Consider the following 14,171-nt stretch of genomic DNA (forward strand, 5'->3'; position numbering starts at 1 on the left):
GTACAATGCAACACGCTTCTACTCAGTTCTGATGATGTTCATTACCGACCGAAATTAATAACCTGATTACAAAATAGACGTTGTGTTCCAAGACTGGAAGTTATTCCTTGACTTCGTAACTCTTGTCCTACCATCCCGGCCCTCCTCTAGTCAGCATTAGCTACACATTCCTTTGCCCATCGATTCCGCGAGAATCACCTCATTTCTTATCAGTGCAAATAGTAACAGTAGAACTGACGTTAGCAAATTTCAGTTTATAATTCCTTGGTTAAGAAAGGCAGCTGAAGGAAGTAGGGCACGCTCTCCATGTATTTTGCAGGATCACACGCCAGCATTGCATACGTAATAGACTTCTGGCTGATCGTGTTCGATAAACCTCGAAGCAAAGAGTGACAAGGACGAGCCCAGCCCTGTCGTTAGGCCTAACGGCACAGCGCAGCTCAGCGCGGCGCTGCGCGGTATAAAAAGCCGCCCGCGGCAGCTTCTGGCAGCTTCTGCCAGCATCAGCACAGCCACACCGTCAGACATGAACAGCTTCGTCGTGAGTATCGCTCCTTCTCTGTGTTCCGTACTCGCTTTTTTGTCCCTTTTGCCTCCTTATTAATAACACCCCACAGTCTCAACCTACACCTGAAACTGACCCCAGCCTTCAACTGTTTGGCTGCCTCGTGATGACTGGGTGTTGTGTGGTGTCCTTAGGTTAGTTAGGGTTAAGTAGTTCTAAGTTCTAGGGGACTGATGACCTCAGCAGTTAAGTCCCATAGCGCTCAGAGCCATTTTTTCAACTGTTTGGCGCTTTCAGCGACTCTGATTCTCAGTTAACGCTGGTTGTAACAAACAACGTAGCGTTATTTCTATAAGCTCTCTTTTGTTCACCAGCTGCTCAGCCTGCTTTCACTACGTTACCTCTCCTCGTACACTAAATTCCAATAATCTCATCGTGACAGCACTAAGTTTCACTCTATATAGTTTATTGGATCCATCTATTCATAAAATGAAACATCAACTAAATCTATTCGTTTACTCATCTCGAGTCATAATGGGCGATCTGTATTAACTGCTTGAGAGAAGGTGAACTTCTTAGTCAAGATCGCTCGTAAACAGCCTTTACTGTAGATTACCGGTTTCGGGACTCATGGTTATCACCTTCAGATCTTCATAAAAGGTTATTACATGTCCCTATACTTGTACAGCTGGTATAGCAAGTATGTAATAATCTTTTATTGAGATCCGAAGGTGGTACCCGTGCTTACCGAAACCAGTAATCGACAAGAAAAGTTGTTCACAAGCGATCTTGGCTAAAAAGTTCAACTTCTCTCAAATAATCCGCTAAATCCTTCTTCATTTGCAGTGTCCCCGCAGTGGCACTATAAATTGCCACTCTGTGTGCCATCTCATTTTGAGAAGGATGTGACTGTTATTTCCTTCGAATCGATAATGGCGGAGAAGAGTTCCTTTGCCGTGCAACAATTTCTAAAGTTTCTCTTCTTGTCTTTTTCCCCATCTGATATTACCGGTTCTTTTTTTATAAATTCCTTCATTTCGTCTTTCTGGTTTTCTTTCTCCCATTATCATTTCTACTCTTATCCTCGTTTTACTCTCCCATTTCTTCTGTCTTCCTGTGACTACTTTGCTTTCACGCTCCTCATATTATTATCTCACGTATGTTGTCACCTGATGCGTTAAGTACTTACTTATGTCTATGTTGGTTGTGCGGTCAGATAACGATCATGTGGACAGTAGATTCGTTCTAGGCCGCACACACCGGCTCTTTTCATAAAATGATTTCCTACTGTCTGTAACAAAAAGGCTGTCACTTCTTGGTTAACAACTCTCTCAGGCAGTTACAAGATCTTGGAATTTTTCTTAACATTCATAGGTTATTATTATCCATTATGGCTGTGGAACACTGCAGCTGAGATGAATAAATATTTGCAGAAATAACTGCAAATAATCGCGTTTCCTAATGCTTCAATTTTAATTTACCATGACGGGTTTTGAATGACTTAGCGCCTCATCATCAGATGTACACACCTTTAATGAATGTTTGTAGCATTGTGGAGATCATGTAAATTTATGAACATACGCCGGCTTATCCCTCTTGCACATTTTACTCTGGAAAACGTAATTGATGTTTTATTCCTGCTGCACATTTTACTCTGAAAAACATAAATTATGTTTTCCAGCTACGTTAAATCTATAGCACTACAAAAAGTTTGCCCGTGGATCAAAACTAAAGAAATTGTAGAAAGGTAGGAAATTAGGGAGACAGGACCTGGATAGATTGAAATAACCACAGATAGTAGAGTGTTTAAGAGGGAGCATTAGACAACGATTGATTAGAACAGGGGAAAGATATACAGTAGAAGATGAATGGGTAGATTTGTGAGATGAAGTAGTGAAGGCAATGGAGGATCAAATAGACCTTAATTTGTCAAAATTTGTAATAGACACTAACTGTAAGCTTTTCGTACAAGTTTTTTGTTAGTTTCAAAACAAAGCTTTCCGTGGGTCTGAAAGTCTATCTATTACTAGTTTAGAATTATGACATGAGACACCGACATTTACTGTGAAAACCTTTAAAAAAACGAGGCTTGTTGAGCGAGCAATGGAAGGGTTCATGGTAGAAAGAATTAAAAGGCATTACGGAAGGTGAGTAAATAACGGTACAAAACATGGCTTGGATGTAAATCTTTATAGTTTGTGCAGGCGTGCCCAGGTCAGGATAACTCAGAAGCCATTCGAAGGTAATACAATCGCTTTATTACTCCAATAGTTCGTGTGACACTATCTGGCCCACATCTGGCGGCGCTGGAAGGTGGTCCACGACACATGGAACCAGCAGCGAAGTTTTGTAGCAAGTGCTGTGTTCAGTACGGCCCAGGCGTGGTGGGAGCTTGCGCAGTCAACATCCCCGGCTGGAGGTCAAGTAGTCTCAGAGATGAAATGGCCGCGTGGAACAGCCCGCCTGCTACGAGATGGTTGGCTGCGTTGGTGGTGAGAGAGGCCTCAGCTCAGCACGACGCTCAGGCGATTAGTTTGCAGTTGGAACCCTTGGTAGATGGTCCTGTCGAGATGATTAACCATACGTACAAACAGTGAGGACTGAGGGCGCCATTTAGCTGGATCTTCCCCCTGTTGAGTCCAGGTTACTGTAGATGTTGTACCAGTGTTCATGGAAGGCACAGAACGCATGCTAATTAATATGTGTTGGCAGGACTACTCTCATCACGGTTTCCCCGAGGGAACCATTTCTGTATTTGACTTAAAAGAATCAGTGCATCAGTGATATAAATACCTGGGTGTAATTTGTAGGTAGGCCTCATACAGAGGCACACAGACAATCGTTTCTCGTTTGCTCTATTTGCAAGTGGAACAGGACAGGAAATGACGAGTAGTGGTACAGGGTACTACTGTATGGCGGCTTACGGAGTGCATAGATGTAGATATGAAATGGAATCATCACATAAGTAAAACAGGTGGCATACTTCAGTCTACTAAAGCGCTTGGGTATAACAGCAGATGTTTAACTTATACTAGGAAGAGAAGCACAAATGATCGGCCGCGCAGGATTAGCCGAGCGGTCTAGGCGCTGCAGTCATGGACTGTGCGGCTGATCCCGGCGGAGGTTCGAGTCCTCCCTCGGGCATGGGTGTGTGTGTTTGTCCTTAGGATAATTTAGGTTAAGTAGTGTGTAAGCTTAGGGACTGATGACCCCAGAAGATTTCACACACGTTTGAACATTTTTGAACAAATGATCGCATATGTTTGTTGTCAAACCTGAACTGGCAGACATTTAAAGACAGGCGCCAACTGCCACGCAGTAACCTTCTTATAAAGTTCCAAGAAACACAGTTAATGAAATAATGCATTGCAAACGGGAAGCTTTACTGACACAAATTTATTTCTCTGTCGGTTTCAGTACATAAAATCATCGTCACTGGGGGGGGGGGGGGGGGGGGGGGGGGGTGGCGGGGCAAAGGTGGAAATTGGTGATTTACACGGACATATCCGTACAATGGAACTATGAATTTGTCATTGTACCAGCATGTTTGTGTAAATCACCAATGTCCAGCTTTTTCTACAGTGATGATGGTTTTATTGAACCGAAAACGGTAGCTGCTGTTTTGTAATACATTATTTCAAGTACTTGACAGATGCATATTGTTACTTCAAGAAAATTGTAAAGACAGTTAAGTGAGAAATCTAGAATGTACCATAGCCCAATGCGTATACTGCGAGGTCAAAATTAGTCTAATAACAGGGCTCAGAGAGTCAATCTTCCATATACGAATGGAATAGGAAGAAACCCTCTGCAGAGTACGGATGTAAATGTAGACGTGGAAGTGATTTAGAGAAACCGCGGGAAACCTAAATGTGAATGGCCGGGCAGCGGTTTTAACCCTCAGTTGGTAACACCCGTTTGTTAGGCGGGTATACAAGCTCTCAATGTATCGTTGACAGACGTGTATTGTTACTTGGATACGATATTTCAGCTATGCTTCATTCGTGAGTTGAACTTTCTACTGTGTGGTAGTCATTGTTTCATTTGCACGATATGCACTACAGTGGACATTCTTTGAAAAATTTTGTCATCTTAGTCTCCCAGATGGATGTTACCATAAACGCCAGTTTTTCACACGTTACCAACTAAGGGTTAATCCAGATCCTTTCGTATGCGTTTCCTGTTTTTTACCACCGCACTAACTTGCTCGGCCCGTACCGTAAGACGCTACCTCGTCGCAGCTTTGAGGCGTCCTCAGAGGAAAAGCCTCTGTGTCCTTGCGACGTGACTGCGTGCCGCCAGCTTCCGCCAGCACGCGCGCACATTTGCACACAAAGCGCCGCTCTTAACGCAAACAATGACGCCTCAAACGCGACCCCTGCAGCCACAGACTGATCGAATCACAGCGGCCTGGGGCAGCAACTCAGGCCCTTCTAACAAAGCGTTCCCTATAGCATTAAATACTAGGCTGGGAACTTTATGCTATAGGAGTTCGGTAAGTAATGCCACACTTTTTTTTCTGAAAGCAGGTTAGTTTTATTCAGTATTCCAACACACCATGTTATACGCCACTCTTAACCTCATTATTTTTTATAGAATAAACAAACCTGTTGTTTTTTCAGTCGCAGGCTTTCACTGACCATTTGTAATAAGTAAAATAAACAACACCAGAGACATACTAAACTTTGATATCTAAACGGTCTGAAGTAAATTTTTCAGTTGCGAGAGCATTCAGTGGATTCTGCTCGAATGTTTCCTGTGTCATGATGCTGAGATGAATGAGCTCATACAAATTTCTATTCTCACTATGTTGCACAGTTCTGCATTGGATTTAAAGTGGTCCTCACTCGCCTTCCTATCGGCTGCTAGTCAATGTCACTGACTATCTCTTGCGACAAAAACACTCACCAGAATGCAGTGTTTGCGGCGTGACACTTACGGTGCACCATGTTTTAGCGTCCTGCTTGTTGTACGGTAAATGGAAATGAGGGTTTGGCGTCATTGGCCGGGAAGCCCCTTGCGGGGCAGGTTCAAAAATGTTCAAATGTGTGTGAAATCTTATGGGACTTGACTGCTAAGGTCATCAGTCCCTAAGCTTACACACTACTTAACCTAAATTATCCTAAGGACAAACACACACACCCATGCCCGAGGGAGGACTCGAACCTCCGCCAGAACCAGCCACACAGTCCATGTGGGGAAGGTCCGGCCACCTTGATGCAGGTCTTATTACATTGGGCGACCTATGCGCCGGATGGAGATGAATTGATGATGAAGACAACGCAACACCCAGTCCCTGAACGTAGAAAATCTCCGACCCAGCCGGGAATTGAACCCAGGCTCGTAGGACCGCAAGTCGTCACGCTGACCACTCAACTATCGGGGCGGACGTTGTATGGCGATAGGAGGGAAGCCTTTGGTCTCCCGGGGGACTTACACCCCATTTTAGGCGATGACGAAACAATGGCATGACAGTTTCTGACGTTTTGTGAGTCGTCAGGACTCGTGCTCAGTTTAATGGACGGGGGTCTTAACGTGTTTTTTTAGTCGCTGGCTCATTCTTTTAGTTCCGCGACGAGCCACCTTCTTACTGAATTTTACTGTTTTATTAATTCTTTTAACATGTGACAACGGTATGACTAGATCTACTGAAACTTGTATGTGACGTTTTCTGCCAGCCGGTGTGGCCGAGAGGTTCTAGGCACTTCAGTCTGGAACCGCGCGACTGATACGGTCGCAGGTTCGAATCCTGCCTCGGGCATGGATGTGTGTGATGTCCTTAGGTTAGTTAGGTTTAAGTAGTTCTACGATTAGGGGCTGATGACCTCAAATATTAAGTCCCATAGTGCTCAGAGCCATTTGAACCATTTTTTTGTTGTTGACGTTTTCTATTGCTGTAGCTATCGTTGTATGATATTTGCTATTTGTTCCATCACACCGCGATCTTGTGAAAGGACGCCGATGTGCAAGCTGTTTAGGGCTAACATTTTTAAATCCATCCATACATATTTATTTCCTCCCGTCTTTTATACACGCCCTTGACAAACAGCACATTAGAATCATACCTTGCTGAGGCGCGGTGACTTGCGTGCTTCAGCAATAGTGGTAATCATACTGTAGATGCAGCTATATCGTAGGGTACCTGTGGGGACGCCAGACTTATTATGGAAGGTATAAAATGCAGATTTCCCCCATGAACATGTACCTTGCCGTTGGTGGCGAGGATCGCGTGCCTCAAGGATACAGAGAAAGGTACCGTAGGTGTAACCACAACAGAGGCCAGGCAAACGTGTGGTTCCTTAAGAGAGGCAGCAGCCTTTTCAGTAGTTATACGGGCAACAGTCTGGATGATTGTCTGATCTGGCCTTGTAACATCAACCACAATGGCCCTGCTATGCTGGTACTCCGAACGGCTGAAAACAAGGGCAAACTAAAGCTGTAATTTTTCCCGAGGACATGCAGTCCTACTACATGGCTAAGTGATGATGCCACTCTCTTGGGTGAAATATTGCGGAGGTAAAACAGTCCCCCATTCTGATCTCCGGCAGGGGACTCCTCAGGAGGATGTCGTTATCAGGACAAACAAACACGTTCTACGGATCGGAGCATGGTGTGTTAGACCCCTTCATCGGGCAGGTAGGTTAGAAAATTTAAAAAGGGAAATGTAGATGTTACGCTTAGATATAGTGGGAATTAGTGAAGTTCTGTGGCAGAAGAAACAGGACTTCTCGTCAGCCGGCCACTGTGACCGAGCCGTTGTAGGCGCTTCAGTCCGGAACCGCGCTGCTGCTACGGTCGCAGGTTCGAATCCTGCCTCGGTCAGATTTAAGTAGTTCTAAGTCTAGGGAACTGATGACCTCAGATGTTAAGTCTCATAGTGCTTAGAGTCATTTGAACCATTTTTGAACTTCTGGTCAGGTGAATACAGGATTATAAAACATATGAGCAGTAGACGTTCGTGGAGTTCATTACGCCTGCTCCGTCCGCCACCACTGCCTACCAACGTGGTATGAGATCTGAGGGTCGTCAGTAACTAACCGAGACCTATAATCAAAAAAGTAAAAGATTCTTGCGGTCAAGACTATTCATGTTCATATTTAAGTACTTAGAAAAACCTCAGTTCTTCACGAGCAATGTCAGATGAATACAGGGTTGTAAATACAAAATCAAATAGGGGTAATGCAGAAGTTGGTTTAATAATCAATAAAAAAAATAGGAACGCGGATAATCTTCTATGAACAGCATTGTGAATGCATTATTGTTGCCATGATAGACACGAGGTCCGCACCCACCACAGTAGTACAAGTTTAAATGCTAACTAGCTCCACAGATGATGAAGACATTGAAGAACTGTGTGATGAGATAAAAGAAATTATTCAGATACGTAAAGTAGACGATAATTTAATAATCTTGGGAGAGTGGATTTAGTTAGTAGGAAAAGAAGGAAAAATAGCAGGTGAATATGGACTGTGGGAAAAGAATGAAACAGGAAACCACCTGATACAATTATCCACAGAATATACTTTCATCATCGCTATCACTTGGTTTAAGAAGATTGAAAGAAAGTTGTAAACGTGGAATAGTCCTGGAGACACCTGAAGGTTTCAGACTGATTATATCATAGTAAGCCAGATATTTCGGAACCAAATTTTAAATTCTAGGACATTTCCCGGGTCACATGTGAGCTCTGACCACAATTTATTTTTTTATGAAGTGTAGATTAAAACTGAAGAAACTGGAAAAAGGTAGGAATTTAAAGAGATGGGGTGTGAATAAATTGAAAGAAGTAGTGATTGTAGAGAGTTTCATAGGAAGCATTAAAACGATTGACAAGAACAGGGTAAAGGAATACAGTACAAGAAGAATGGGTAGCTTTGAGAGATGAAATAGTGAAGGCAGCAGAGGATCAAATAGGTAAAATGACGAGGACTAGTAGAAACGCTTGGATAACACAAGAGATATTGAATTTGGTTGGTGAAGGAGAAAATATAAAACTTCAGCAACTGAAGCAGGCGACAGGGAATACAAAATTCCAGAAAATGATGTTGACAGGGAGTGCAAAATGACTAAGCAGGAATAGCTAGAGGACAAATGTAAGGATTTAGAAGCGTTCATCACTAGACGAAGATAGATGCCACCCTAAGCAAAGAAGGGTAAGCAGAAAGGTGAAAGGAATGTATAGAAGGTCTGTACATGGTAAATGCACCTGAGGGCAATATTATTGAAATGGAAGAGGAGATGGGAGATATTGCACTGCGTGAATAATTTGGCAGAGCACTGAAAGACCTAAGTCGAAACAAGCCCCAAGGACTTGACAACGTTTCATTAGAGCTATTGATAGCTTTAGGAGAGCCAGCCACAACAAACGTCTTGCATCGGGTGAGAATTATGTATGAGACAGGTGAAATACCCTCAGACTTCAAGAAGAATATCATAACTCAAATTCCAAAGAAAGCAGGTGCTGACAGGCGTTGAAATTACCGAGCTATCAGTTTAATAAGTCGCGGCTGCGAAATACTACCATGAATTGTTTACAACAGAATGGAGAAACTGGTAGAAGCCGACCTCGGAGAAGATGAGTTTGGATTCCAGAGAAACGTAGGAACGTGCGAGGCAATACTTATACTATGGCTTCTCATACAAGACAGCTTAAGGAAAGGAAAACCTACGTTTATAGCAACTGTTGACTTAAAGAAAGCTTTTGACAATGTTGGCTGGAATAGTCTTTTTGAAATTATAAAGGTGGCAGTGGTAAAATACAAGGAGCGAATGGCTATTTATAGTTGTATAGAAACCAAAGGGCAGTTCTAAGAGCCGAGTGGCATGAAAGGGACGCAGTTGTTCAGAAGGGAGTAAGACCTGGTTATAGCCTATCCCCTATGTTATTTTGTCTGTATACTGAGTAAGCACTAAAGGAGACAAAAGAAAAATTTGGAGTAGGAATTAAAGTCCAGGGAGAAGAAATAAAAACTTTGAGGTTTGCCGATGACATCTAATTCTGTTACAGTCAGCAAAGGACTTGGATAAGCAACTGAACGGAAAGGAGGATATAAGAGAAATACCAACAAAAGCAAAACGAGGATAATGGAATGGAGTCGAATTAAACCAGGTAATGCAGAATACAGAGAATATATCGTAAATTGCTGACTGGCAATGGCAAGAAAAGCGTTTCTGGAGAAGAAGCAGTTGTTAACATCGGGTATAAATATGTCAGGAACCCTTTTCTGAAAGTATTTGTATGGAGTGTAGCCATGTGTAGAAGTGAAACATGGACTATAAACAGTTTAGACAAGAAGAGAGTAGAAGCTTTTGAAATGCGGTGCTAAAGAAGAATGCTGAAAAGGAGGTCGATAGATCACGTAACTAATGAGGAGGAACTGAATAGAATTTGGAAGAACATAAATTTGTGGCGCAACCTGACTAAAAGAAGGGACTGGTTGGTAGGACACATTCTGAGAATCAAGGGATCACTAATTTAGCGTAGAGGGACACCAAGAGATGAAGACAGTAAGCAGATTCAGAAGGATGTAGGCTTCAGCAGTTATTCGGAGATGAAGAGGCTTACACAGGGTAGAGTAGCATGGAGAACTGCATCAAACCAATCTTCGGACTGAAGACGACAGCAACGACGACATAAAATGCAGACTGTCAATAAAAAGAAAAAAATGAGTAACATAAATTTCAGTTTCAGAAAGTCTTTTCTGTTGTTATTTGCCTGAAGTGTAGTCTTGCACGCAACTGAAATATGGACCGAAAACCAGTTCACGTAAGAAGACAATTGAAGTTTTTGAAAGACGGTGCTAGAGAAGAATGCTGAAAATTAGATAAGCCAGTCGAGGAGTGAATTGGTGAAAAAAGAAATTTATGACATAACTTGATTGAAAGAAGGGATCGGTTGATAGGACACATCCTGAGGCATCACGGAATCACAAATTTGTTAATGGAGGGAATTGGTGGGGGTGGGTGGGATGAGTTGGGTAGAGGATAAGAACTGTAGAGAGAGACCAAGGCATGAATACAGCAATCAGTTTAAAACGGATGTAGTTTGTGGTGGTTATGCAGAAATAAAGCGGCTTGAAATACGATAGACAAGTGTGGGGAGCTTCATCAAACCAGTCTTCGGACTGAAGGCCACAAGAACGATATATAAATTTCCTGCAGTTAGTATTTGGCATTAGTTTTCAGTTACATACAAGGAACAGATGTACAGATACCAAGTCTCCTAAGTCGAAATAAACTCACATAAAATTCATCTGCTATGTTCTTGAATTATAATGTTGAATACACGAACAATAGTCCTGTAACTGAAGTAGCGCCGAAGCATTGAAGATATATTATCATAATAATCTCAGTTGACAAAATGTTAGTGACCCCCTTAAAAGCCAGCCTTTGTGGCCGAGCGGTTGTAGGCGCTTCAGTTTGGAACCGCGCGACCGCTACGGTGACAAGTTCGAATCCTGCCTCGGGCATGGATGTGTGTAATGTCCTTAGGTTGGTCAGGTTTAAGTAGTTCTAAGTCTAGGGGGCTGATGACCTCAGATGCTAAGTTCCATAGTGCTCAGAGCCATTTGAACCATTTGTTTATTTCAACTTTCTCCGTGACCATGTGGTACCCCTTGCTTTTATATATCTTCGGGGTGCGTATGCAGTGGACATGCTCGTCTTCGTAAATGACAGGAGCAGTATTCACAAGGCTGCATGTGTACATCCCTGTTCTGACGAACAGACGCGTACCGTAGTGCACCTCGACTGGCCCGCTAAATCACCAGGTTTCTCGGTACTGCAGTGTCTGTGTTGTCCAGAAATACGATGCAATGTTCCTTCGGAGAAGCAAAACAGCCACTGTGACGACTACAGCCCTTATGAAGTGCATGAAATGTATTAAATGGCTCTGAGCACTATACGACTTAACAGCTGAGGTCATCAGTCCCCTAGAACTTAGAACTACTTAAACCTAACTAACCTAAGGACATCACACACATCCATGCCCGGGGCAGGATTCGAACTTGTCACCGTAGCGGTCACATGATTCCAGACTGTAGGCCCTAGAGCCGCTCGGCCACACGGACAACCATCAGTTTCATAATGAATGATGCCAATATAAATTTGTGCCGGACCAGGACTCGAACCCGAATTTCCCGCTTATTACGAGCGATTGCCTAACCATTAGGCTATCCGAGCACACTTCAAGGGCAGACTCAATCTTCCATATGTCGTTATCCATGTGTCGTACACCCATTATGTATATTCCCGATGCATGTCCAAAGAAGCATTGCATCGTATTTCTGAAAAAGACAGGCACTTCAGTATCCTATCTAACCGACGGCAGAGGCAAGCGAGCTACAATTAAAATGTCTCCATTCTATGGGAAAGTACATAACGTGAGTACAAGTGGAGGTTGTAGATTCATGGTTGCGGACGTATGGAAGTTTGGGTCTAGCGTGCTCGAATAGCCCAATGGTAAGCCGAGATCTAGCGATAGGCGGGAAATCCGAGTTCAAGTCCCGGTCAGACACAAATTTTCATTGTCATCATTCCAGTATACAGCTAATGGTTGTCTATAATCACAGCTTTGAGTACCTCTCAAGCATCGGCAGATTTTAATCCAATAGAGAATGTTTGAGACTATCTGGAACAGCGAGTGAAACTTAGCAGTCAGCATTCCCGCTGTCCATGACCCAACCATCAATGAGGTCTTGATCTGGATATGACATACCGGAAGGAATTATACAGGGTGATCAAAAAGTCAGTATAAATTTGAAAACTGAATAAATGGCGGAATAATGTAGATAGAGAGGTACAAATTGACACACATGCTTGGTATCATATGGGGTTTTATGAGAACAAAAGAAACGTTAAAAAAATGTCCGACAGATGACGCTTCATCTGATCAGAATAGCAATAAATAGCATAACAAAGTAAGACAAAGCAAAAATGATGTTCTTTACAGGAAATGCTCAATATGTACACCATCATTCCTCAACAATAGATATAGTCGAGAAGTAATGTTGTGAACAGCACTGCAAAGCATGTCCGGAGTTATGGTGAGGCATTGGCGTCGGGTGTTGTCTTTCAGCATCCCTAGAGATGTCGGTCGATCACGATACATTTGCGACTTCAGGTAACCGCAAAACCAATAATCGCACGGACTGAGGTCTGGGGACCTGGGAGGCCAAGCATGACGAAAGTGGAGGCTGAGCACACGTTCATCAACAAATGATGTGCGCAAGAGATCTTTCACGCGTCTAGCAATACTTTTTTTTTGTTCTAATAAAACCCCATGTTATTCCAAGCATGTGTGTCAATTTTTACCTCTCTATCTACATTATTCCGTGGTTTATTAAGTTTTCAAATTTATACTGACTTTTTGATCACCCAGTACATTCTCTTCCTCGACGAACTGTAGCCCTTGTCGAGGTTAGAGGTAGTATTGCACTGTATTAGCGTTATATGTTCTAGAGATAACTGATTTCTTGTCTTTATATCAAAGAGTTGTTAGGGAAAAAGGCGTGACACCAGTTTACCAGTCGCCAGGAAGGAGTTCCTCGTGGTCTTACCTAAGGAGCAATAGTTCCACGCCTACAGCGTGACACTGTCAAGAGTTGTGGTGACGTGACGTGATGCGACGACATGTTTGTGTGTTGGTGACAGGTGCGTATGGTGGCGGCGGCGGCGGCGCTGCTGCTGGTGCTGGCTTCGCTGGCGTCTGCGGCGCCTGCGGCCGTGGCTGCGGGGGCGGCGGGGGCGCCGCAGCGCGAGTCGCTGCAGCCGGCCGAGACGCTGTACTACTCGGCGTTCGGCAGCGTCGTGCCCGGCATCTACCCGGGCGCCGTCTCCTACCTGGGCTGAGCCCTCGTCACCACTCGCCTGCCACCCACACCGCCACAGCCACTCCGCCCGGCGCCGTCCCCGGACTCTCCTAGCTCCAAGCAGCCGTGTCACTCTAAATAGGCAATAAAGCAGCACTTTCAAAAATACGATCTCGTCTTTGTTTTATTCGGGGAGCAATCCTTTCTACATTTCAACCGTTGTGATACGCAGCGAAGTGGAACGAGACGTGTTACACTGTACCTTGTTGCAATGATATGCATTTACCCTCGAATTTAGGAGGTTTAAGTGATTCACTTCACCGCACGTTGTAGTAGGTAGGGTTACAGCACTGCAAAATGACGAGATCTGTCGTCACATCACATATGCAAGTACACATACAGCAACATAAAAAATGGAAAATAATGTTCTTAAAAGTATTACTCATGGGTTTCCCGTGAATAATCTAACTCTTGTAAAATGACATCTTAATAATATGAATATTTATATATGTATTTGGAGAGAGACAGAGAGAGATTGATTTTTAATTGAGATTTTTACTGTAAGTCATAACTGGTACCTGAATTTTGGTTGCTGCCTCCTTGAATGATCAGCTTCTGCACCAGTTGGTGACGTATTATAATTTGGAGGAAGTTATTTTTATTTAAGGTTTAAAATACGACTCTGTTTTTTACTTGGCCGTATTGCGGATAGCTTTGAGCCCAAGTTTTCGTAGCTTTTCATACCAAAGGGACCACTGTTGTAAGCAAATGAGATCAAACAGCAATCTGCTTTTCGTGAGAAAAGGAGATTGCTTGGCACACAAACTTCCTTCAAGCTGCACGTCCTGCTATATCAA

General features: G+C 43.4%; 1 long non-coding RNA gene across 1 annotated transcript; it reads left to right on the plus strand.

The window, feature by feature from the left end:
- Nucleotides 1–432: 432 nt before the first annotated feature.
- LOC126253512 (uncharacterized) lies at nucleotides 433–13,482 on the plus strand. Its single transcript, XR_007545991.1, has 2 exons — nucleotides 433–541; nucleotides 13,157–13,482. It is a non-coding gene; the product is annotated as an uncharacterized LOC126253512 (long non-coding RNA).
- Nucleotides 13,483–14,171: the final 689 nt, after the last annotated feature.

The sequence above is a fragment of the Schistocerca nitens genome, chromosome 4 (genome assembly GCF_023898315.1).
Source record: "Schistocerca nitens isolate TAMUIC-IGC-003100 chromosome 4, iqSchNite1.1, whole genome shotgun sequence".
In the NCBI taxonomy this organism is placed as follows: domain Eukaryota; kingdom Metazoa; phylum Arthropoda; class Insecta; order Orthoptera; family Acrididae; genus Schistocerca; species Schistocerca nitens.